This window comes from Moschus berezovskii, chromosome 2 (assembly GCF_049115385.1).
Source record: "Moschus berezovskii isolate FMDL1 chromosome 2, NW_MosBer_1.0, whole genome shotgun sequence".
Classification (NCBI taxonomy): domain Eukaryota; kingdom Metazoa; phylum Chordata; class Mammalia; order Artiodactyla; family Moschidae; genus Moschus; species Moschus berezovskii.
Window position 1 is genome coordinate 134,246,463 of NC_142461.1, and position 23,174 is coordinate 134,269,636.

Genomic DNA, 23,174 nt, shown 5'->3' on the forward strand with positions numbered 1-23,174 from the left:
AAAGTCAATGCCAAAGATTGCTCAAACTACCACACAATTGCACTCATCTCACACGCTAGTAAAGTCATGTTCAAAATTCTCCAAGCCAGGCTTCAGCAATACGTGAACCGTGAATTTCCAGATGTTCAAGCAGGTTTTAGAAAAGGCAGAGGCTGCTACTGCTAAGTCACGTCAGTCGTGTATGACTCTGTGTGACCCCATAGACGGAAGCCCATCAGGCTCCCCCATCCCTGGGATTCTCCAGGCAAGAACACTGGAGTGGGTTGCCATTTCCTTTTCCAATGTGTGAAAGTGAAGTCGCTCAGTCGTGTCCGACCCTTAGCGACCCCACGGACTGCAGCCTACCAGGCTCCTCCATCCATGGGATTTTCTAGGCAAGAATACTGGAGTGGCTTGCCATTGCCTTCTCCAAAGGCAGAGGCACCAGAGATCAAATTGCCAACATCCACTGGATCATGGAGAAACCAAGAGAGTTCCTGAAAAACATTTATTTCTGCTTCATTGACTATGCCAAAGCCTTTGACTGTGTGGATCACAATAAACTGTGGAACATTCTGAAAGAGATGGGAATACCAGACCACATGACCTGCCTCTTGAGAAACCTGTATGCAGGTCAGGAAGCAACAGTTAGAACTGGACATGGAACAACAGATTGGTTCCAAATAGGAAAAGGAGTACGTCAAGGTTGTATATTGTCACCCTGCTTATTTAACTTATATGCAGAGTACATCATGAGAAATGCTGGGCTGGAAGGAGCACAAGCTGGAATCAAGATTGCCAGGAGAAATATCAATAACCTCAGATATGCAGATGACACCACCCTTATGGCAGAAAGTGAAGAGGAACTCTAAAGCCTCTTGATGAAAGTGAAAGAGGAGAGTGAAAAGGTTGGCTTGAAGCTCAACATTCAGAAAACAAAGATCATGGCATCTGGTCCCATCATTTCATGGGAAATAGATGGGGAAACAGTGGAAATAGTGTCAGACTTTATTTTTTTGGGTTCCAAAATCACTTCGGATGCTGATTGCAGCCATGAAATTAAAAGATGCTTACTCCTTGGAAGGAAAGTTATGACCAACCTAGATAGCATATTAAAAAGCAGAGACATTACTTTGCCAACAAAGGTCCATCTAGTCAAGGCTATGGTTTTTCCCATGGTCATGTATGGATGATAGAGTTGGACTGTGAAGAAAGCTGATCACTGAAGAATTGATGCTTTTGAACTGTGGTGCTGGAGAAGACTCTTGAGAGTCCCTTGGACTGAAAGGAGATCCAACCAGTCCATTCTAAAGGAGATCAGTTCTGGGTTTTCACTGGAAGGACTGATGCTGAAGCTGAAACTCCAATACCATGGCCTCCTCATGCGACGAGTTGACTCACTGGAAAAGACTCTGATGCTGGGAGGGATTGGGGGCGGGAGGAGAAGGGGACGACAGAGGATGAGATGGCTGGATGGCATCACCGATGCGATGGACATGAGTTTGAGTGAACTCCGGGAGTTGGTGATGGACAGGGAGGAGGCCTGGCGTGCTGTGATTCATGGGGTCGCAAAGAGTCGAACACAACTGAGTGACTGAACTGAGTCAAAAAAAAAAAAATGCTCTTGGGCTAAATTTTTATTTTCAGTGTTCTTGGCTGGCCCAAGAACACTGCAGGTAAAATTTTTGAAACATGTAATTTCAGAGAGTTTCTGGAAAAAAATATATACTTTCTGGCCTGTAAGTGAGTCATCATAGTTTTCTGAATTTGCTACTGATTTATAATAAATATGTTAAATATGAGTAAATAGGGATAATATGAATGTTGCTAATGCATTTAAGAGTCTTAACTTTAATTCTTACTTGCTTTTAGATTCTGTCGTCTGTGTTGGGTGCTGGGCCTGTAATCTGGTGCCGATCTACTTGGCTGCATGGGAGTTATTTTAAATTATCCAACTGATATAGGCCAGGTGTTCACAACTCTTTATGCATCAGGGACTACACTTAAAGCTTTCCAAGAGTAGGTGGCTCTGACCTATAGCGAGCACGACAAAGACAGCACGGGGGCCTATTTTCAGTGTCCCTTAGGCAAGTTTTCTCCACAAACTCATCCACTTCCTCGAGGCTCCCTGCCTGGACCCCATCACGTCCGCTCTCCCCGGCCATCTGAAAGAATCGTCTCTGGCCCCCACCTGCACTGAAACGCAGAGCTTGCAGCAGCATGAAGCCTCCACGCTCTCCCACTGCCGAGCTCGTCCTAGGTGCTGCTCCACACCATCTCCTCCATCTCTAGCTGGTCTGAGTGGTACAAAGCCCCTGGCAGCTCAGAACCTGCCTTTTTGAAGCTTTCCAACCTCAGCTCTATATGTCACAGAAAACTGAACCTTTGCCACCTTTAACAGTGTTATTTTTAAAACCTCTCTTGCTCTTCCTCTCATTCTTTTCATGCTGTTTCTAAGTCTTGTTTCTTGGTGATTGCTTTCTAAGGAGGGAGAAGAAACAGACTGAAAACCAATTAGAGGGTATTAGAGAAGGAAAGAAGATCCACTAGAGGAGAGTAAAAGAGGAGGATGATCAGTATTAGTTCTGGAACAAAGCTGCTGCCGCCAGACAGAAATTATTGTTTGGGGTGGGAATGCGCGGCTGCAATCACAGAGCCACTGAGCGGCCAGAGTCTCAGCAATGTGTTCCCAGCACTGGTGCCAGCGTGCCCATCCTCCTGTCACTCAGGGCTCTATCAGTTGAGGAAGTACAGACAATTGTTATGGGTTGAAACATGCTGAACTCCTCACCCCTAATATCTCAGAATATGGCCTTATTTTTCTATTAATAAGAGCAGATGTAATTAGTTAAGATGAGCTTACCCCGAAGTAGGGTAGGCCTGTGATCCAAAATGACCGGTGTTCTTATAAAAGGGGAAATTTAGATATGAACATTCACAGACAAGAAGAATACCACTAGAAGGTTGGAGTCATGCTTTCATAAGCCAAGGAACTATCAGAAACTAAAAGAGAGGGTTGGAACAATCCTTCCTGTTGCCTTCAGAGGAATTAAGGCCCTGCTGACACCTTGATTTCAGACTTCCAGTTTTCAGAACCATGAGAGAGTACATATTTGTTTAAACCCAGTCTGTGGTAATTGGTTAAAAGACAGGACAAGCCAACTGATACTACAACGCAGCAATGACGGCGCTGTCCGGCTCTTGACTGGGGCTCTCCCTGCACGGGTACTGCTTAGATGCGGCTAAGAGAGCCAAACACCTCGAATGAAACCCATGTGCATTGATAACAGACATACTCATGGAGGGACATAAGTGAAAACACGCTGCAGTGATTTCTAGGAAAATCCATAAAAACAATGATTGCCGAAGCTACCTGTTCCAGTTATCGTGTGTACACGCCCTCAGTCGTGCCTGACTCTCGCGACCCCGTGGACTGGAGCCAACGAGGCTCCTCTGTCCGTGGGATTCCCCAGGCGAGAGTACCGGAGACAGCTGCATTCCCTTCTGCAGGGGACCTTCCCCACCCAGGGATCGAAACCGCGTCTTCTGCGTCTCCTGCATTGCAGGTGGGTTCTTTACCACTGAGCCACCAGGGAAGCCTCTATGGCTATCATAATCAAATGATAACAATCTGTGGTATTCTTGGTCTTTTTAAATGTCGGAGGAGCTGTACTCCCACGTACCTGGACAATTTCATGAGCTGAGCACTCCAGGTCACCTCCTTCTATAACTCAGCACTGTAGGCAGATTCTTTACAGTCTGAACCACCAGGAAAGCCCAGAAGTCAGCTCAACCAACTTTATTAACACGACGATCTATCAAGAATTCTTAGCAAGGGCAGTTGAATAAAGCATCAGACACAATCTCAGTCCTTAAGTAGCTTATTGTATAGTAACTAATAAGGCAGAATTCTAGAAGAATCTTTCATCTATCAACCTATAAGACACTCTGTCCACTTATACCCAAGAATGTTCAAGGTTCTTAGTTATAGGTGATGGAAACACAACTCAAGCTGGCTTAAACAAACAAAACCCTGTGTTTTTGGAGGGTGAAAATATGATTTAGTTTAATAGTCAGGGTTCTCCAGAGAAATAGAATCAACAGGAGAGAGAGAAACAGAAAGAGAAAAGGCAGGGGAAGGCTGGAGGAAAGGAAGGAGAGACAGACAGACAGAGATTTCTTTAAGGATTTTGCTCATGTGATTGTGGGGTAATTTGTAGGGCAGGCTGGCAGGCTGGAAAATGAGGTAAGTCTTGAATCCGAATTCTGCAGGGCAGTAGTCTGAAAACTCAAGCAGAGTCTCTGTGTTGTAGTCTTGAGAATTCCTTCTTGGGAAACCTATCTTTGTTCTTAAGGCTTTCACCTGATTGGATGAGGCCCACTCATATTATGGAAGGTAATCTGATTTAACCAAAGTCTGCTGATTTAAATGTTTTGTGGTTGTTCAGTTGCTAAGTCTTGTGCAACTCTTTGAGGCCCCGTGGACTGCAGCACGCCAGGCTCCTCTGTCCTTCACTATCTCCTGGAGTTTGCTCAAATTCATGTCCATTGAGTCAGTGATACTATCTAACCATCTCATCCTCTGCTGCCTCTTCTCCTTTTGCTGTCAATCTTTCCCAGCATCAGGGTCTTAGCCAACGAGTTGGCTCTTTGCATTAGGTGGCCAAAGTGCTAGAGTTTTAGCTTCTGCATCAATCCTTCCAATGAATATTCAGGGTTGATTTCCTTTAGGATTGACTGGGTTGATCACATTTTAAAAATATCTTCACATAGAAGGAAATGGAAACCCACTCCAGTATTCTTGCCTGGAGAATCCCATGGACAGAGGAGCCCACCGGGTCGCAAAGAGTCGGACACGACTGAGCGACTTCACTTCACATAGACATCTAGACTGGTGTTTGACTAAACAAACAACCAGGCAAAGCCTAGAGAAGCTGACAGAAAGTTACGCACCACAAGCAGAGTGGAATCCAGGGAGTGTTCCAAAGTTATCAGGAAAATCCACCCCTCCCATCTTCCTTGGTGAAGACTTTGGCTGGTTTATCTTCCAGTTCATGCCCTGGGGAACCAATCACTGTGGCAACGGGAATGAAATGCCTTGGTCGGGGTCGGGAATGGGGAGACAGGCTGCTGTGTTTAAGAAGGGATGTTGAGCAGGCATCAGGAGTTATTCAACTAGAAGTATCTCACCAACCAAGGGCATGGGGAGTGTGGTTTTGAAGCAAAAGAAAATATTTTGTGCAAATCCAGTCCTTGGGTACTTAAAGGTATGAAAGACAAGGGGGAAAGAAGAGACCCTTCGGGAAAAATGAAGGGTTCTTGCAGGATTGTGCTATATGCTCCTGCCACTGGAGGTGGGTAGTTATATCAGTGGTCACACCAGAGACCATATGCAGTTAACAGACTTAGATTACACTAGCTAGATCTACACAACCTTTGAATCTCATGAAATTTTCCTTTGGGGAAAATTTGGTTTTTCTCATTGATTTGAAGTCAGTAATTTCTGTTCCTCTGAGCACAGAATTGCTTTTAATTATAAATGCATGACATTTAAAATTATTTAAATACAAATATTTTTACACCAAGGGGTGTGGAATGCAGGGTGTGGGATGTGGGGATGGAAGCAATGAATTTTTTCCTGTGCAGAAACTCTGCTGGAAAAATATTTTCCCTTAGTCATCGTTCCGAAGAATCATTCCTCTCAGGGATGCTTGTTATTTAAAATTAAAAGGAATTGGCATTTAGAGATTCTTTGAATAATTTAGCTGGACTTGTTTCAGTGATTACATAATGATTGCAAATGGGTCAAGGTCCCAGTTAGGCTGGGGAATTAATAGATGTTATCTGTTTCTGTGGTCATCATTCATCCGCCTCCCCTCAACCTCATCTGCTCTCACCAGCATGGCTGCCACCCCACTCCTCTCCACACTGGCAGCTCCTTGAGGACAAAAACTCCTTTTCATTTCTCTCCCTCCCAGGGTGGTCTCTGCAGAGTTTACTGCCCAGGTGCATGTTGAGCTTCACTCAACATTGATACCTGGGGAGGCTGGGCTCTTAGGAAGGCAGAGAGTTCTGTGAATCCTCAGGGGACAGAGCTCCTGGTTTGTTTTTTTTTACGAACAAAAGTCAACAACACTGTAACAACAGCTTTACAAATTTCCAGATGCACGGCCGCCACTGTTAGCAGCCATGGACAAGTCTTACACGCAGCTAACGTCTTTCAAATATTGGAAACCAGTTGCAGATGAAATCTGAAGCATGTTTCCTATATACTCTCTCTTCGCATTAAAAAAAGATTCGCTTCATAAACAGCTCTCCCAGCCAGCCTTCCCTTTTCCATGCTCAATTCTCCCCATCCTCTTCATGCCTTCTTCTTATCGTAACAGGAAAGACCCTCCCTTTTATCCTTTTTATTTGTCCATTAGTGGACTGATTAGAATTTGGAGTTAATGAACCTCATTTGCATTTCTTTCTCTATTGTAAAATGGAAGAATGTGTTACGCGCTGAAAGGAAATTCAGGTATGACTAAGCATGTGGCGACGGTCATCCATCCATCCACAGGTGCCCCCTTCCTCCTCTCCCTCCCCTTCTGCTTTCCTTCTTGGGGAGTGGGTGGGAGAGGGGCACAGGCAGGGTAACTCTGAAGTGCAATGATTTTAACTCCTTGAGGGTGCCAGAGAGAATCAAACGGAAAAGGTGGCTATGCTTTCTTTTTACCTCTAACACCTACTTCTGGGACCTGAGCAGGGCTATGGATCATAAGGACCCATTTCTCTACAGAGGGTAAGTCCACCTTGCCTTACCCTAGCCACTTTAACCAAGTCCCTTCCCTGGATTTTTTTCTTTCGTTTGAATACAGACCAGGCCCCTCTCCTGAATTTAACCTAACTTCTTCCATCTGTGAACTTTAACAAAAACTACCATGAGCCAACCCAGAACAGCATTGTTAGGAGTTCGCAAATTTCCTTGCTAATCTGAATACAATGCTGCAAAATGGGTTAATATTGTTTCCATTTTACATGTGAGATTTCCAGAGGCAAGGTAACATCCCAAAGTCACAGCACTAAGAGACCAAGTCTGGAAACCTAAGTCTTTCGGCTCCAAAGCCCTTACTGACTCCCAAATGAGTTCTCATGTCACATTAGACATTAGAACTAGCAGTTGGGCATTCATTTTTCAAAAACATTAGACATTAGAACTAGCAGTTTGGCATTCATTTTTCAAAAACTGACAATATTTCAATTCTGCTGCCTCCCTAACCTGACATCTTGGATCACAACCCTGTTCCTCCTATATTATTTCTGTCCTCACTTCAGTATCTCTGGGGTACCTCACATTCCACCTGAGCAAAACTGAATTAAGACACTGCTCCTGAGGTTCCAGTCTTCAACTCAATCAAGTTAGTTGCTTAGAGACCTAGGATCCTCGATTTTTCCCTTTATCTCTCTTTTCCAAAAATTGGTTACCAAGTCCTACAGATCCTTTCTGTCACATGCACACACATACATACAGTGCAGATCTGCTCCAGGATTTTCATTTTGTCAGAGTTCTAAGTGTTCTTTCATTCACAGCTCCATCAAAGTACATTTTTTCTAAAACACATATTTAATCCCATCACTCTCTTGCTTTTAAATTCACAGGATAAGGTCAGATCCCTTAGCGAGGCATAGGCGACCCTGTGCTCCTGCCACCCCACTGCTGCTGCTGCTAAGTCGCTTCAGTTGTGTCCGACTCTGTGCGACCCCACAGACGGCAGCCCACCAGGCTCCCCCGTCCCTGGGATTCTCCAGGCAAGAACACTGGAGTGGGTTGCCATTTCCTTCTCCAATGCATGAAAGTGAAAAGGGAAAGTGAAGTCACTCAGTCGTGTCCGACTCTTTGTGACCCCATGAATCACAGCACGCCAGGCCTCCCTGTCCATCACCAACTCCCAGAGTTCACTCAAACCCATGTCCATGGAGTCGGTGATGTCATCCAGCCATCTCATTCTCCGTTGTCCCCTTCTCCTCCCGCCCCCAATCCTTCCTAGCATCAGAGTCTTTTCAAGTGAGTCAACTCGTCGCATGAGGCGGCCAAAGTATTGGAGCTTCAGCTTCAGCATCAGTCCTTCCAATGAACACCCAGGACTGATCTCCTTCAGAATGGACTGGTTGGATCTCCTTGTCGTCCAAGGGACTCTCAAGAGTCTTCTCCAGCACCACAGTTCAAAAGCATCAATTCTTCGGCGATCAGCCCTCTTCACAGTCCAACTCTCACATCCATACATGACCATGGGAAAAACCATAGCCTTGACTAGACGGACCTTGGTTGGCAATGTAATGTCTCTGCTTTTTAATATACTATCTAGGTTGGTCATAACTTTCCTTCCAAGGAGTAAGCGTCTTTTAATTTCATGGCTGCAATCAGCATCCACAGTGATTTTGGAGCCCAAAAAATAAAGTCTGACACAGTTTCCACTGTTTCCCCATCTATTTCCCGTGAAATGATGGGACCAGATGCCATGATCTTAGTTTTCTGAATGTTGAGCTTTAAGCCAACCTTTTCCCTCTCCTCTTTCACTTTTATCAAGAGGCCTTTGAGCTCCTCTTCACTTTCTGCCATAAGGGTGGTGTCATCTGCATATCTGAGATTACTGATATTTCTCCTGGCAATCTTGATTCCAGCTTGTGCTTCTTCCAGCCCAGCGTTCCTCATGATGTACTCTGCATATAAGTTAAATAAGCAGGGTGACAATATATAGCCTTCCCACCCCACTAGTCCCTACCATAATCCTGACTCCTTAACCCATTCCCACCTACTCTGTCTTTTGAATTCTTGCTTTCACATCTGCTGAACTTTCATGCTCTTTTTCCATTCACACACCGAACCCAAGTTCAAATGTCAGTTGTGCTGTCAAACCCGCCCTGACTTCTCTGGAAAACTTGGTTGCCCTGCACTTCTACAGCTGCAGACACATACCTTGAAAATACAAACACCTGCCTTTGTACCTGGAGTGACTGCTAACAGTGTGCCTCTTTGCCCTGGCAGAGCGAGAACCTTGTGTGAGCACGGATCTAGCATCATCTGTGCTCGGAGCGCAGGCCTCTTGCACCGTTTCTATTTCTGGTGTGGGGCAGACCCTCAATAAGCACTGCTGGGCTGAGCTCAGTTGAAAGGTATCTGAGGAATGAGGATCCCCCCTTCCAGCCTTGTGCTTGTCATTTAAATATCTCCCCACAGTTAAGCTGAGGCCTGAGCAAAAGAGGTAAGATTTCAACATTTGTCATTTCTGTCCGTGACCTCAATTTTTTTTTAGTTCCCTTTTCCTACCAGTAACAGTCTCTCTTCTTGTTTTAGATTCCCGGTGACCTCCTACATTTCTGCTCTGATTTCGCCAAATCAGGAAAGACCTAGAATCATCACTTGTATTCTAGCTGAAATCCCCAGCTCTGCTGTACACTCATTGGGATCCTGGGCAAATTCTTTCATTTTTTGCTTTGGTGAGCTCACATTGCTTGGAACCGTTCTTCCAAAGTGTGAGGGTTGGGTTTTAAGAGGCATTCTTTCAGAGAAGATTTGCATTTCTCCTGTCGAGGACCTGGGAGACTATGAACTTGTTGCCACGTTTAAACTCAAAATTTGCCTTTTTTGATGGTTACGTAGGATTGAGCTTAGGCATTTTTCAAAAAATACTTTATTTTGCGTGCGCTGGGTCTTCGTAGTTTTTAGAAAAGCTGCACAGGCTTTTCTCTGGTTGCAAGGATTAGGGGCACTCTAGCTTCGGTGCATGGTTGGTCTCTCATTTCAGTGGCTTCTCATCGCAGACCGCAGGCTCTAGCACACGTGGGCTTCAGCAGCTGCAGCACGTGGGCTCAGTAGTTTCGGTTCCCGGACTCTAGAGCACAGGCTCAATAGTTGCGGCGCATGGGCCCAACTGCTCTGGGGCATGTGGGATCTTCCCGGACCAAGGATCAAACCCATGTTCCCTGCTCTGGCAGGCACATTCTTAACCAACGGACCACCAGGGAAGCCCCTGGGCAAATTTTTGACCTGTCTGAAATTGATTTCTCATTTATAACATGGAGATGATAGTACCTGCCTCCTAGGGTTGCCATGGAGATGCAGTAAGAAATTCTAAGTAAAGCTTTAGCATAATCCCAGAAACATAATAATGGCTCAATTAATGTTAAAAGAAAACTGCCATGCTTACACTGACCTGTTCTTCCCAAAGCATTTACTTCAAAGAGGTTCAAAAGGGAGGGGATATATGTATATTGAGGTTTGACAGAAAACAACGAAGTTCTGTAAAGCAGTTATCCTTCAATTAAAAAAATGAAGACCAGACTCTTCAAAAGGAGGAAGGTTCATATTTCAAAAAGTAATAAAGTAGCCCAAATGGATATCAAAGTTGATTATTAAAATGTTTTGTAGTGGCAAAGAAAAAAATTGCTATTCAATTGTGGGATGAATTACCTATTAGAGAAATCTATTTGTTCAACAGACGTGTACTGATAACTTTTAACTTCCTTGGTGTCTTGCTTCACACTTTGGAACAAAGAGAAAAGGCTGGCTCCCGGACCTGGGGAGTGGGGTCTCCCACCTCTGTGATCTGGGCAGCAGTACAGGGTGTCTCCACGGGCAGTCTTTCCAGGGTTTAGAGGAGGGCACCTGGCACGGCCTCATGAGGGTGCTGAGGGCAGCTTTCTCAAAGAAGGGGCCCACTGGGGCTGATACAGGTCAGATGAGGACAGTCTTGCCAGAGGAAACTGGAGCAAAGGGACAGAAGTCAGACAGGCTCTGACAGAAGAGGATAAATGACAAGTCGTTGGGTTCAGCTATACCTTGGGTACGTGCAAGAGCAGGTGAGCTGGAAAGATAGTCTAGAAAGATATGCAAGTGGCCAAATCCTCAGGAGCAAGAGCAAGTGGGTGGGGAAGGTGTGGGCTGCAGTTCTTCTCCCTCAGTAAATCTCAACTGAGCTTTGCATATTGGAATCACCAGGAGCTTTTAAAAATACCCAAACCTAGGTCCATAGACAATTACGTATAAATCAGTATGAAGGTACTGAAGCATCATTTTTTTAAAGCTTCCAAACTGATTTTCGTTTGCAGTCAAAATTGAGAACTGCTCTATAATCTAGCCCCTGAAACCACAGCAACCCAAATTGGGCTGGGAACGTAACTTAAGAGAACTGGAGTGAAACTGAAAGCGCATGTGATCCTACCCCTCCCTGTATTTTCTCAATTAACTTATTTATTAACTTCTTATTGTGGTAAAATGCTTATAAAGTGGATCATCCTTATCATTTTCAAGTGTACAGTTCTGTGGCATTAAGTACACTCTCATTGTTGCACCGTTCACCACATCACAAAGAGTTCTCCTCCTGCTTGCTTTGGCCTCCTGGTGCTGGGGTGCCATGGGCACTTTACTATAACTGAGAAAGGAAGCAGCCTATACTTTTGAGGCCCACCCATCCCTTCCCTTCTTCACCTTCCACTTTGCCTTCTTTTCCTCACTCACAACCTATGGTAACATTCCTGTTGCCCTTCTGTTGAAGACTGCAGTTTAAGTCTTGGACCAGAGTTCCTGCCACTTCAAGCCTCTCGCTGCCTCAGACAGAATGAGCAGGAATGGAAGTAGAAAACGGTTGCCCAAATCGTGGAGAATGGGTGGATGGGGTGAAGGCATCGCAGGGGGATGTTGGGATAAATATTTAGGCACAGAGAACCCCAGGCCAGGAGTGTGGATTCAGGTACTGAGGGGCAGATACCAAACCAAATAAGCAGGTGCATGATAAGAAAGTTAGGACAGAAAAGGATGATAGTTAAATTGTACTTGGCATTAGGGATATAAGCATTAACCTTAGTTTTTGCATGTTGAAGAAATGGCAAAATGAGAAGACAAAAATACAAAGTTAGTATTTATGTCTAATTATTATGATGCGCAATAATTCAGTATATAATAAAATGTGTTAACACTTAAATGTGTTAAAATTAAAGTCTATCTCAAGTTGCATTTGATTAGAACAGCAAACGCTTATATACAAATCAAGGGCTTCATAAACTCTAAGATAACATGAAGATACCTATAACTTGGAGATCTGCTCACATCCTCAAAACATCAGAGAGCATGTCCTGCCATGCATCCTCTTTTGGGCCGAAGGAAACTGCACCTTTGGGTCCTTCCTGTGGCCACCTTGGCTCTCACAGATGCACAACTCATGGACTGAGTCCCTAACTCTAAACTCCGGGACGTGTTTCTCATAAAAATTTTTCTTAATAATCTTCCTGTGCATTGTAACTATATTTTGTGACTTTTCTCCTAAAAATATTTTTTTGACAATTTGAATAACTGGATATATGAACATTTCAATTCTGAGTCCTTAGGTAATTCACTCCACTTCGGCTTTAACTGAAGTCCACTATCTTAGGGTCTTTCCATGGTCTTTACGTCATCTGAAGTTAGATTCCATCTGGAATCTCAGTAGTTCGTTTTTGTTTTTTGCTGACAAGGCATGATTTATTTGTAAATTGTTTAACATAATCCAAATGGAGGAACAAAAAGTATTCTTCCTTTCCCTTTTGAGTCCTGTGGTTCTAAAACGCAATTTCTCCTCACCCCCACCCCACCCATCCTATCCCCACTCTCACCCAAAACTAAATTACCCCTATCAGAGAGATTAAGAAAATATACTAGTGATTGAAAAACATCTCACCTGCACAGTATTTCCATTTGGGCCCTATTTAATTTCTGAGTGTCATTTCCATTTCTAGTTCTGACACTGTCTGTACTCTCTATATCCTCAGAGTAAGGGAGCAAATTTTTGAGTAAATTTCCTTCTCTGGGGAAATTTACTCAAAATAAACCTCCAAATGCAAATTCTCTGAAAAAATAACAGGATTATGCACTCAAAGAAAAAAAAGTTTTGATATTTCCTCTAGGCTAGAGTCTCTTTTCTCTTAGGACAGTCATATAGGAATTGAATGACTTCTTTGGTTGGATTACAGTCTTCATCCTCATCACCATGATTATTGCTATTAAGTTTTTAGCGTACATTTTTATGATTCAATCTTGGAAATGGTTCTTAGAGTTTTCATGATCATTTCCTTAATTGTTTCCTTTTTTCGGGCTTTTACGAGGACATTAGCTTTGTCCTTTCTTTTAACTGCCTGCAAATCAGGACTTAAATTTTATTATCACGTAGCTGAGTGGAAAATCCCTCTCCCTGGACTCTTAGTGAGGCCACATAAGAAGCCTCTGAGGATGTGCTATCTCATCGCAGAGATAAGTCAGAGCCCAGGATCTGAGCCGGTTCTCCTCGTTGCCCACAAATTAGTATAACAGCCCATAAAGACTTTAGCAAAAATCACCCTGCCTTTTCACTGTTTCCTTAGTGTGGCCCAAACTACAAATCAAACCTCGTCTCCTCTTGTCTATCAGTTCTTCACCCTTGGCCAGCTGTTCTGGATGGTTCCTTAGTTCTCACCATCAATCTCTAGCAGTTCTTGGGACGCTGCTGAGGTAGCACGGGCCACTACAAACACGTTTCTCATGTTTGGGGATCAATGGCATTTCCCAAGAAACATGAAACTCCTTCACAGAGAACCAAAAAGGTAAAACACTGTTGTCAGTTTTCATGTATCCCAGTCCACTTTTCTTCCATCATTCCTTCTTCCTTTCCTTCCATCAAGCAGAAGTTATTATATAGAGATAAATGATGTCATCCTCAGAAGAAACAATTCCCAATTACCTAACTTCTCACTTACTCTGTGACTGGGTTACAGTTTCATCTGAAAGCAAAGGAAGATTCTTTGTTCTTTTAAAGTTCTTTTTATCCAGACAGTTCTTGCTTAAAACAATGGGAATTGGCAGAATGGAAATAAGCATAACACAACATTGCAAATCAACTACAATCCAACATGATAAAAATAAATTAAATACATGAGAATGCTTTAAAAAAGAATGAAAATGAGCAAGAAATAATCTCTCTTCTTCAGAGGCAGCAAAGCTGGCTCCCAATTTAAAGAGCAGAACTGGTCTTGTTATTAAGACTTAAAGAGTGCAACACTTTTGTTACTTGGCTCTGAAAGCACATGATGTGGACCATAAAATATTTTTTGATGTTATGGTTTGCTTTTCAGATTGTAACTGTCATACAGAAATAATGCAAAGCTAAGCAAAGTCAAACCTAGGGTGCTGCAGGGTCAGTTCCAAAAACAGGAGACATGTGGTGTTTTTATTCTGCCATTTCAGGGAGAGGTTCACAGGGTAGCCAAGGGCAGTACTTACTGTCTCTATACATTATAAACAGCTAAAGGCACAGAGCTAAAAGTTGACAGTGAGAGATCAGCATTGATAGCTAGGGAAAATGGCCATCTAATAGTCAACAGGAAGTTAGAAAACAGAGAATAGAACCAAAGTCATTCAATTAATTCTGCCATACCAGGTCTTCCCTGGCTGTGATTGCTTTTACCTGGGTGGCCAGTGCTGCATTGGCTCTTGGGCTTCAGCTTGTTAAAGGTACCACTTAGCACCTGGTAGTTCTTATACAGTAAATTGGTGCTGCAGCAGCATCATCACCTTTATCATGGTCATAATCATCATCAAATCAGCAATTCTTTTTCCAGGATGCAAAGCAAATCCTAATTTGCCAGATCCCATGAGACCTAAACTTTCAGTTGGATTTGATAATATCTTGTTTCCTTAGAAGTTTGTTGAGATGGTTTTCTGGAGTTGATACTTTACTGACTTTTCTGCAGTTTATTTTATATATCATCCACAGAATGTCTGCTATTGAAATGTGGGTACAAATACACAGTGTCCTACAAGCATAAGGAGAGTATGGACAGAAGCGATGATATTTACTTGCCACAATCAGTTGTTTGCTCTCACGCAGTAGGAGGTTAAGGAAGATGCTTAGGGCAGCAATCCCCAATCTTTTTGGTACAAACGACCGATTTCGTGGAAGACAATTTTCCACAGACTGCAGGTGGGTATAGATGGGGGAAACAGCTTCAGTTTTGCCAACCACTCAACTCCTGCTGTGTGGCCCAGGTCTTAACAGACAATGAACCGGCACCAGTTCATGCCTTGGGGGTTGGGGACCCCTGGGTTAGGGGACAGGAAAACTGAAATATAGAAAAGTTCCTTCTGCAACATGCAGCCTTTTCCAGGGGGAAAAAAAGAAAGATAACTTGGCTCTAGTGGGCACTGTTTCCATATCTTATTACACCATTAAAAAGGACATAGAGTCCCAAAAGATAGATCTCATTAGTTTTAACTATTCAGTCCTGCCCATCAATGGCATTAAAAGAGAGCTACACAGGGAACTTCCTGAACCTGATAAGGGTCAACTACAAAAAATCTGCAACTAATACCATACATGATGGTGAAAGACCAGATGTGTTCACCCTAAGATTAGGAAATGACAAGGATGCCCATTCTTACCACGTGTGTTCAATACTGTACTGGAGACAGGAAAATTAGGCAAGAGGAAGAAACAGAAGGCATCTAAGTTGAAAAGAAAAACGACGTGGTCTTGTATACAGAAAATCCTAAGGAAGTTTCTAAAATAAAACACTAGAACTAACAAACAATACAAGGTTATGGGATACAAGATCAATATACAAATGTCAGTATATTTCTATACACTGGCAATGAACACCGTGAAACTAGGAAAATTTCATTTACATTAACATAAAAAAAGAATAAAATAGGAATAAATTTAACAAAATAAGTAAAAGATTTGTACCCTGAAAACTTTTAAAACATCACTGCAAGAAATGAAATTAATTTGTCTTTAATTAAGAAATTAAAGAAGATCTAAACAAATGGAATTGACATCCTAGGTTCAAGGATTTCAAGACTTAATATTGCTAAAGTGGTGGTACTCCTTAAATTGATCTACAGATTTGATATAACATATCAAAATTTCAGCTGGACTTTTTGCAGACATTTTCTCACACTCCTCCCATTTGAAAACTTATTACAAAGTTATAGCAATCAAGACAGTGTGATAGTGGCATAAGGATAGACATTTAGATCAACGGAACAAAACAAACCCTCATATGCATGGTCAACTGATTTTCTACAAAGGAGCTAACCAAGACAATTCAAAGGAACAACCAGATATCTACATACAAAAGAAGAATGAAGATGGATTCTGACCTCGCATTATATAAAATCATCACCTCAGAACAAATCAAAGACCTAAATATAAAAGTTAAAATTACAAAATTCTTAGAAGAAAATATAGGAACAAGTCTTTGTGATCATAGATTGGGCAATAGTTTCTTAAAGATGACACCCCAAAGCACAAACAGCAGCAAAAGAAGATAAATTTGACATCATCAAAAGTAAACATTTTGTGCTTCACTTTCAACAAAGTAAAAAGACAACACATGGAATGGAACAAAATATTTGTAACTCACTTATCTGTTAAGGGACTTGTACCAGAATACATAAAGAATTCTTAACATTTAACAATAAAAATAAATAACCCGATTAAAAACAGGCAAAGGACTTTCTTCAGAGAAGATATAAAAGTGACCAACAAATGCATGAGAAGATGCTCAACAACATTTGTCACTAAGGAAATGCAAATCAAAATCATAATGAGAAATCACTTCAGACTCACTAAGATGGCTATAATCAAAAATTTGGACAGTCACAAGTACCAGCAAGGATGTGGAAAAATTAGAACCCTTATTCTCTGTGAGTGGAAATGTAAAATGATGCAGTCTTTTGAAAGATAGTTCCTCAAAAAATTAAAGATAAGACTTATCTATATAATCTGGCAATTCCAGTTGAAAATACACATTCACACAAAAACCTGTACACTAATATTCATAATAGCTAAAAGTGGAAATGACCTAAATGTCCTGAAGAATGGTTAAGCAAAATATAGCATATCCATAAATGGAATATTATTTGGCTGTAAAAAGAATGAATATGAATGAAACTTGAAAGCATTATTCTGAGTGAAAGAAGCCAGACAGTGAAGGCCACTTCTTGTCTTATTCCATTTATATAAAACATCCTGAGTAGGCAAATCAGGGATAGGAATTTAATTAGTAGTTGTTTGAAGAAGGGACACTGGGAAGTGACTGTTAATGGGTATGGGGTCTCTTGGGGCTGATAAAAATGTTCTGGAATTTTGGCTGACAATTGTACAACTTTGTGAATATACTGAAAACACTGTATATTTTGTATAAACACTGTATATACTGTATAAACAGGGAATTGTATGCTCTGAAAGGGTAAATTTTTTGTTATGTGCATTACATCTCAATAAACCTACTATAAAAAAGAAAGAAAAAAGAGAGAAAGGATGAAAGGAGGTAAGGAAGGGAGGGAAGGAGGGAAGAAGAAAAATAAAGAGAGCTGCATAGATACTAATCTGTGATGGTTAGGTCACCATCATCCTTGACAGCTTCAATGCTGTCAGGTATTTAGACTTATTAGATTGTATTTAGTTGTGCTTTTTCTTTCTTTCATTCTTTCTTTTTTAATATTGAGGTTTCAGTCCAAGTCATCCAGCCAAATAGATTCTCAAACATGTGTTTCCAACATATCAGACTCCCTGGCCAAATGATCTGGATTCAACTAGGAAATCGTGACCCAATTCATTTTAGCTACAGATTAACAAGCACAGGGGCCTCGAGAGAATAGGTTCCCTTTAGGACATGACTGAGCGACCTCACTTTCACTTTCACGCATTGGAGAAGGAAATGGCAACCCACTCCAGTGTTCTTGCCTGGAGAATCCCAGGGACAGGGGACCCTGGTGGGCTGCCGTCTATGGGGTTCTTGCTTGGAGAATCCCAGGGACGGGGGAGCCTGGTGGGCTGCCGTCTATGGGGTCGCACAGAGTCGGACATGACTGAAGCCACTTAGCAGCAGCAGCAGCAGCAGTGCCAGGTTAATTATAATGGTGACTGCAGCCATGAAATTAAAAGACGCTTGCTTCTTGGAAGAAAAGTTATGACCAACCTAGACAGCATATTAAACATCAGAGACATTACTTTGCCAACAAAGGTCCATCTAGTCAAAGCTATGGTTTTTCCAGTAATTATGTATGGATGTGAGAGTTGGACCATAAAGAAAGCTGAGCACTGAAGAATTGACGCTTTTGAACTGTGGTGCTGAAGACTCTTGAGAGTCCCTTGGACTGCAAGGAGATCCAACCAGTCCATACTAAAGAAAATCAGTCCTGAATATTCCTTGGAAGGACTGATGCTGAAGCTGAAACTCCAAAACTTTGACCACCTGACGTGAAGAACTGACTCATCTGAAAAGACCCTGATGCTGGGAAAGATTGAAGGCAGGAGGAGACAGGGACGACAGAGGATGAGATGGTTGGATGGCATCACCAACTCAATGGACATGAGTTTGAGTAAATTCCGGGAGTTGGTGATGGACAGGGAAGCCTGGTGTGCTGTAGTCCACGGGGTCGCAAAGAGTCAGACACGACTGAACGACTGAACTGAACTGAGTAATAACAATCAATGTAAAAGTTATAATGAATAACAAATGGAATGAAACGCACAGACATTCAAGCATATTTTGAGGAATACCCCTTTATATCACCAAATTAAGAGTTCAGTTCAGTCGTTCAGTCGTGTCTGACTCTTTGTGACCCCATGGACAGTACACCAGCCCTCCCTGTCCACCACCAACTCCTGGAGTTTACCCAGACTCATGTCCATCGAGTCGGTGATGCCATCCAGCCATCTCATCCTCTGTCGTCCCCGTCTCCTCCCGCCCTCAATCTTTCCCAGCATCTTTTCAGATGAGTCAGCTCTTCGCATCAGGTGGCCAAAGCACTGGAGTTTCAGTTTCAAAATCAGTCCTTCCAATGAACACTCAGGACTGATCTCCTTTAGGATAGACTGGTTAGATCTCCTTGCAGTCCAAGGGACTCTCAAGAGTCTTAGGAATATAAAAAAGGAGGTGTGCCTGTACAGTGATTTTGGGTGGTTATTCAGCACCCTTCTTTTGAATTGCTCAGACTGCTTAATAGCACTGACTTTAGCAACTGTCACAACATCCTTTTGGGTGGCAAGCACTGCGCTAATAGTGCTGTACAAGTGCAGGTCCGACAACCAAGTCTAGAGGACAGTATGCATGCAGTTCAAATGGTCCATCTAACCACGCTTCCCCCGCACCTGACCCGAGTGTCATCTTCCTGGACTGATAATCTCTCCAATCAATGACGGTTCTGAGTTCCTGCTACTCTGCATTTTCTGAGTGTATCTGCCATTTCCTAAACAGATGGTCAGTATCACACTCTATCACTGTTTTTGATGGTAAGAGAAATCACATAGCTAACACTTCCTGAAGAAACTGGATTAGATATCGAAAACTGGACCCTGGGCTTTAAAAAAAATTGATTTCTTGTTTCATTTCCAGAAAGTCAAAGGAATATTGAAAGTCTATCAAGGGTATTTTGAAATAGATCAATATCTCCATTTGTTACCTGACATATACTCTGAACATTTTAGAAGGACCTATGGGACAAGACATGCTTCCCTTTGACAGCAAAAATAGAGAGGCCAAGAGTACAGCATGGCTTATTCATTTTGGGGCTCAGTTTCCTGTGTAGAATAAGTTAGAACGAACTCACCTCTTAGGTCGCACGCAGCTATTTGATTTGGTGATTGTGACGGTGATTTTCTGGTCAGCTCAACACTTAGGCAGGAATACCTGTGTAGGGAGAGCATTCAGCTTATTTACCAGTATATTCCCCATGCTTAGCACAGTGCCTGGCACATAGCACGTGCTTAAAAATATCCTTTGAGTAAACACACATCTACAGTATATTGTTTTATAAAATTTTCTCTGACTGCAAAACACTACAGTTGAATTTAACATAACAACCTCTCCCAGGAATATATTTGTTGTATTGCTAATGTGTTTTTGGTTTTTTTTCCAGATTTCTTTCACTCCTAATTACTCTGACTGACCATTCACAAAAGGGTATTAAGCTTTGAAGATTTCCAAACCCCGCTGGTGAGGGAATGTCTATAAGTGTTCATATGTTTCTCACTAAATTTTAAAAGGTTATTCGTATCTGCAGTATATTTTGGCATTTTAATGAATAATAACGTATTCATATTACATCAACACTTACTTCATTGTTTTTCCTTTAAAAATTCCTCTAAAAAAATGTCCACATCTTCCCTGGCTTTATTTCGTTCATCTCCATTAGTTACCAGTGCTGACTCTTTTTTTCTGGCCAGTCTTCCTCTAGAAAACTTAAGAGGAAGGAGATGACCTATTTGCCTTTGATTTTTGCTTCTGAAGATGCTCCACCAAAGAACAGAAACTCCTTATAGAATGCATACGCTTCACGGGCATCTGGCTCTGTCTTTAACTTGACAAAAATAAAATAATAAAGTAACGTTTTTCCTTCACACATTTAAAAGCCAGAAATAGATTCAGACGTACATTTTTCAATCCATGTGCCAACCTAGCAAGCCGAGCAAAACAGACTGCAGCGAGCAGGGCCACCTCCAGCCACCCTCGCCCACGCTCTGCCCCCTCCCAGGGCCCAGCCTCCCGCAGCCCAGCCCCGAGCCCACCAGCTGCTCCCGTGGCAGCTGCACACTCGCCTTTGGGACTGTTCCTGGGAGTCACTGAAACCAGAGCATCACGGCACGAGTGTGGACCAGCTCCTCCGACACCACTGCATTTCTGAAGATTATTTACTCTTCAGGCTCTTCACTCTGAACCATCAAGAATGGACTGGGGAACGCCCCGGGACAGCTGACCGTCTGCTGTGACGTCCCGGGCTCAGTCCCCTCTGAGAACAGAAGTCAAGGATGTGTTCTAGGTTCCCAGAGAGACGGGCCCGATGTGTGCCGGGGACATCTATCATTGTGTTTGCACCCTTCAAGGAAGGAAACCTCCCAGGCTTCTGAGAAGTTAGAGCCCAGCAGTGTAACATGGTTCTAACTAGCAACATACATGATTCACATTTTTTCCTTCGAAAATATAAAATCAGTTCTATTGAATCTGTTATCACACGAGTGATAATCTGGCCTGAGCTGGGCAGATCAGTCTTCCTCACTTGAGTTTGAAATCAAGATAAAATGTTCATCTCAGTCTGTCCTAGTTTTTCTAACAGAAAATATGCACCAAGGAACTGTGGATCAACAGTGCTTGGGGCTGTGCACCCTGAGTCCATAAAAATACCTGCAAAAAAAAGAGGAAAGAGAAGTCTACGGAGAGAAAAGCAGAGAGGAGAACAGCATGCTCCCCAACTCCCCACCAGCTCCCTGGTTCTCGGTTCTAGCGCCTCAGGAGGCAGGGCTGCCTCCACCCTTGGCACACTTCTCTTAAATGCAATGTTAGATCTGTTGTTGTTTAGTCACTAAGTCATGTCTGACTCTCGGTGACCCCATGGCCTGAAGACCACGAGGCTCCACAGCGTTAATAGTTGTTCCTAAAGTATTGACTCCACAAGTTTTCTGACAACAAAGCACAATCATAGTCCTTTTTATCAAATTCAAGTATTCAAACTCTCAACAATTTTACAGTATAGACGTAATCCTACAATATATCTAAACAGAAAAAGGTATATTTTTGGTTAAGAATGATACAGAGCATCACTTGCAGCTGTGATAACCTACCAGATCTCACCTCCTCAAAAAAACCACTTAATTCACCAAATATTTATTGGGCAGCTGCTGTTGACTCTATACCAGGTCGAAGGTTGGAGGCTTGAAGACCATTCAGACACAAGGCCTGCCTCCTAGGAGCTCTGGATCTAGTATAAGTTAAAAGGAAAGTTTACCACATTTCCCTGAGGCACACTGGAGAAAGGATTCATTCTCTTTTAACACTGTTTTCAGTGAACGCCTCGGTGTTAAGAAATGATAATCCCAGTTTGCAGATTTTATCTGATTCATATTTCAAGAAGCCAAGCATGAGCATCAGCTACAAAAATCTCAAGAATGTTTAGGGTTTGACCAAAATTCTTTCAGAGATGTTGGATGGGTGTTGTAGAGTTCTGGGTGAGGAATAAACAGCATCCTCCAAGATGTTTAATATCCAACCAGATGAAATAGATCACACGCAATTTAACTCCCCTCCTCTGATTGTACAGAACCACCCACTTCGACATGAAGGTGGACTTTTTAACCAGGCTATGTTGACAGTAAAGCAAAGTCCTATTTGTCAAAATTCATCTAGAAACTGTCAAAGTCCAGGTATAATATGTTATTTTCAAAGATTAAAGTATAGAAATCTTCATATTAATATTTTTACCACTTTTATGTACTTTTATATTGATTATGCATTGAGGATCATATGTTAGTTACACTTTTAAGTTAATTTGGTGTTTGGAATAGAACTTATAAAAGTAACATCTGACTATAAATTAACACATTATGAATAACATATGAATATGTTATGAATAACATGAATATGAATGTTATGAATAACATATGAATATTAATATGTTATTATTCATTAACTTACTGATGTTAGTAACATCTATCAATTAACATAATTAATAAATTATGTATAAATTAATACATAATATTTGCATAATACAGATGAATATTTTCTGACCTAACCCACAAAGCCATTTTATTGCTAGAGTCATATCTTTACTTTTATAATAATTTTTTTTAGACCTTTACTTGCTCTCTCAGCAGAGGGTTTAACATAGACTCTCCTCAAATTGTCTGAGACCTCAGGACTTAGTCCAAAGGAAGACAAGGGTGAACTGTGTTTCCAGTGCGAAGTCTAGAGGGAAAACTCTAAATTTTTTCACTCGTACATAGTCCATTCTGCAATAGTGCCTTTGCTGGTTTTGGCCCCTGCCCAGCCACAGTGAGGCCTTGACCTAGGGATCTGGAGCTACAGTTCTGTTCAAGTCCTTCACATACTCCCCAGCAGGCAACCATCTTCCCCTAATGGACAGAATCGGGCCAGGGTGGCTGGGCCCCAAGGGCTACATCAAATTAACAGTCTTTGGCAAGTGAAGGAAACCACCACAAAACGAAGAGGTAGCCTACTGAACAGGACAAGATGACTGCAAACACTATGTCCAGTAAGGGGTTAACATCTTAAATAACTCAGACAACTCAACATTAGAGAACAAGCACCAGACTAGGCAAAAGACCTGAGCTGACATTTTTCCAGAGAAGACATACAGATGGCCAACAGTCACCCGAAAAGATGCTCAATATCAGTAATGATCAGGGAAA

The 23,174-nt window shown here is 42.2% G+C and overlaps 1 long non-coding RNA gene across 1 annotated transcript in view; it reads right to left on the reverse strand.

Annotated features, from left to right (window-relative positions):
* The window catches only part of LOC129537954 (uncharacterized), a 38,596-nt gene extending 18,025 nt beyond the window's left edge, over positions 1-20,571 (reverse strand). Inside the window, exons 1-2 of the long non-coding RNA XR_008682134.2 lie at positions 20,090-20,571; positions 19,583-19,662 (exon numbers count right to left, since the gene is read on the reverse strand). This is a non-coding gene — a long non-coding RNA (uncharacterized LOC129537954). The remainder of the gene's footprint in view (positions 1-19,582; positions 19,663-20,089) is intronic.
* Between the last annotated feature and the right edge of the window lie 2,603 nt (positions 20,572-23,174).